Genomic DNA, 4,377 nt, shown 5'->3' on the forward strand with positions numbered 1-4,377 from the left:
TGAAGACCCGGAGTCTTTACGACTTACGGTTCATGAGATTTATATGCATATCGAAAATTAAAATATTCAAGGGGAAATAACTCCTATAATAAGTCACTGGATCGCTTCGGTTAAAATTATTTGAACTTGTATCATTTGGCAAGGAACATTTAAAAAAAAACCATTTGCCGCTAAGTCTTATAGTTCATGAGTTATAGCGATAACAGTGTTTTTTGTAATTGGGGAGATAACTCCTATAACGTAAATAGTACACTTCGGTGCCCTTAATACAAGATAGCTTTTATTGACCCGATACTTGGTACCAAAGATTATTTTGATATCTTGCGTACTTTTCTTGGGGATTGACTTTGAAAACGGCGGAAGAAAAAGAATAATAATTAAAATGTCAATTGTTCTTGAACAATTGAGAGGTCTTTCCTTTTATAATGTAAAATACATGTTCCAATAGACTTAAAATGTATTGAAAAGCTTTAAAACACACTGAAAATCCTTTAAATAAGGTCAAAAACACATAATTAGCTATATTTGACTTGACCTTGACCTTTGACCTTTTGACCTTTGTCAAGGTCATTAGTCCCCAATGTCATTGCTGAAGACCCCATGGGTCTAGGACCTTTTGTTATGTAGTAAAAGCTGATTTTGTCTTTTCAGAAACCTAAAACAGGCTTTATGCCCCTTAAAAAAAGGTCAAATCTCTTCGGTCAAAATGTAACAAACGTGCGCCGTAATGACCCAAACATTTTCCACTATTTAAAACTTCTGTAAGTATAATGGTTTCTGAGATTATCCCATAACAAGGTGTTAGGTCAAAGGTCAAGGTCAACATACAAATTTGACCTTGAGGTATTTTGCAAGGAAACATGAATTGATGATGATTGGTGAAAATCCTAGGTGTCTACGACTTACGGTTTCTGAGTTTTGGTGGCCAACCGACACCGGTTAATTTTAATAGGGGCATAACCCTACCAATGAGTCGTGGAATCTTTTCGATCCAAATGTAACGAAGAACCGGGGTCTGGTCCTGAACAAATTTCACCCTTTGTTTTTTGTCTACCTATTACGGTTACGGTGTTGGAACGATAACAAGGTTTTTGGGTTTCGGAGGGATTACTCCGAACCGACAAAATATTTTGACTCACAGGGTGAGTTCCAGATAGGTATTCATGACACCTATACAAAGTGTGAATATGAAAGCGACACTTCTTACGGTTTACGCGGCTAAATTTGTCAAAGTTTAACGGAAGAATAATAATAATAAACAGAAGAAATACAGTAAGGTCTTTCCCTTTAGTAAAAGGAAAGACCTTAATAATAAACAAACGAAATACAGTAAGGTCTTTCCATTTAAGAAAGGAAAGACCTTAAATATAGATCAATAATCGATTATGGAATTGTTGATTGTAAATGGATTTCATGTTTAAAGAGACAAGAGATTTCATTTGTATGGCTATCGAGAATAATTAAATAAATTTTAAATAATTATTAAATTCTTTCTAATACATGTATGTTCATGTGACGGCAACGATTCAATTTAAATTACGTGTATTTAAAGTTTACTTTACCTGATCGTGTTATAAATAATTAACCCTACTCGTCGTGGATCGTATAGCAGTTGGTATTTGTAAATTTTTTTTAATTTTTTTTTCTTATCTAGACAGAAGACGTCGTTTTTTATATCGTTCAACTTTTTCTCTTTACTTTACTGTATATATTTTGAAAGAAATTAAAAAAAAAAGAAGCTATGCGTTGATATTTTATACATGTATCATTATCTATTATTTCTTTATAATCTCGTATATCACAATTCTTTTAAAGAAGTTATTATTATTTGTATGTCATGTTATATATTCGTATATTATGTTATGTTCTGTAATATCAATGGTGAGACGTAAGTAAACTTTTTTTGATGTATTGCAATATTTTATTAAATTTTAACTTATGAGGTATCCGTCCTAATAAGTCTGTCGTAGTGAGAACTTGCAGAGTTCTGAAAAATATCAAAGTCTATAGATCCAACAAATTAATGAAAAGAAGAAGAAGAAACTCAACAAACAGTTATGAACATTGTATTTTTTTTATAACAAAACGACAAAACTGACTAAATATGCCTTTCGGGAGAACCGCAGTGCACTATTGTTAGCAACTGGTACCCCATACACCAAAGATACAACTGGTACAAATGTACCCCATACACCAAAGATACATATAATTAAGACATCAATAATATAAAGATTCAGTAGGAATTTTCCTGTTAGTCTATCGCCAGCAAATATTCTACATTTCATAATTTTTGAACGACACTATTTGGTCTAGAGTAACCCCCCTTTTGTGGCAATGTAGAACGCCTTTTCTCACATATCGGCCAACTTCAGTATGTTATGCTGACCACTAGACTTTTTTTCGGAAAAAAAATCCTTCTGTCCAACTCAATTCATCCCTACCAGGATTTCTTTTCAGCCTCACCCTGAGCATGCAGGAGCAGCAATATCCGGTGTACGGAAATTTGAAAGAGCAAATTATAAACAGTCAGGATCTGATGTTCAGTAGTTGTCGTTTGTTGATGTGGTTCATAAGTGTTTGTCGTTTCTCGATTTTTTATATAGATTAGACCGTTGGTTTTCCCGTTTGAATGGTTTTACACTAGTATTTTTTTTGTGGTCCTTAATAGCTTGCTGTTCGGTGTGTGCCATTTTGACAAATAGCACAAGCCACTGTACTCCCTTCAATACCCGTGGACAATATACAATTAAAAGACCAAAGAATTATGCAATTTGATGAAGCAAAAAAAAAGGGGGAGCGGAGGGAGACAAATATGTCATGCATTTTCAGACCGAGCATATATTAACAAAATACAACAGCAGGTCCTATTATATAATGGTCGACCGGGATGAAGGAAGGTGAAGCTTCTACTGCAACGGAAACATGAGGGTGCATAAGATAGGGATTACATGTATCAATGTAAAAATGTGATTTTTCTAATTAAAAAAAGTAATTGTCAGGAGAGATGTGTGAGTTAAACTGTTTACCCGTGTTTTGGCCATATCTATTTTGTATGAATGAATGTTTTTAGTATTTTTTATTTTAAAATATAAACAAGCGTAACAATACAATACTTAATGTTACAACTATATAGTATCTACCATACAGATTTAATGTTTAAATATAACAATGAATAAATTTGTTAAATGCTGATTCGGTGATGATCTTGTCTTTCAAAAATACTCATTCATGTTCACGATTTTGACATAATTTGATACTATAACCACAAGTAACAGATACACAACTCTCGACCACGTCTCGGATGATTTAGTTCAACTTATGGCACTTCAGTACTTTAACTTATGGCACCTCAAATACATTGCACATGCATGCATTTATGGAAAAAAGTTAACGTAAACATATAACTTGAAAATTATGGGATTGAAGTAGTGTGGCTCTGGAATGTCTAATGTTCCAGTGAACTTGATCTCTCAACATGCACGTTAACCATGTCATAAAATCTGTCATTATTATGCTATTCTTATAGTTGATTCCAGAGAAGCGGTTGTATGGATATATAAATAAATTTGGTGTATTTAACTGTTTTCTGATTGGTTAAAATTATTAGTTTTATTTTCAATGTTGTCAATTTTGATGGCGACACGCCCACTCTGACGTTGTGTATTCATACGCCAACATGTGTGTACGTTGTTATTGTTAATATAAATAATATAAAAAGTTCTTTAAGCCTTGTTTTTGATAGACATTTATTTATAATGAATGGCAATAATTTATTTTGATTTTATTGTACCATAAAACTAATTTTTGACTCTTCACATTTTACATAATCCGCTTCTAGCCATTCATTAAATATCTTCATTGATTGATATACAATTATTTTGGAAGACACACATCAAGGTTCCAGTACAACCTTGTTTTTCGTTTGTTTAAAAAATTCAGGGTTGAACTGTCACCTTGGTTCACAAAGTACAGTATAGCTTCCATATAGCTCGATATCAAATTTCAGGGAATAATATTTATATTTCTCGTGGAAAACTACTTTGAAACATTAAGGGAATGGCAAACGGAATTATGCAAGACCTGAATGAATGACAAACTAACTGATGAATCAAGCATAATTAACCTTTTCTTCAAAAGCATAGGTACCGTATAACTCATACTTTTCTTTTTAATATCACACACAATAGTTGAAATCTTCATAAATGGATGAATATGACAAAATCAGAGGATGAATATGACAAAATCAGAGGATGAATATGACAAAATCAGAGGATGAATATGACAAAATCAGAGGATGAATATGACAAAATCAGAGGATCCCGATATGTCTTTAGCTGAAGTAGAACAGAGCGTCAACCTGTGAAAGCTGAGCATTAA

The sequence above is a fragment of the Mytilus galloprovincialis genome, chromosome 8, assembly GCF_965363235.1.
Source record: "Mytilus galloprovincialis chromosome 8, xbMytGall1.hap1.1, whole genome shotgun sequence".
Taxonomy (NCBI): Eukaryota; Metazoa; Mollusca; class Bivalvia; order Mytilida; family Mytilidae; genus Mytilus; species Mytilus galloprovincialis.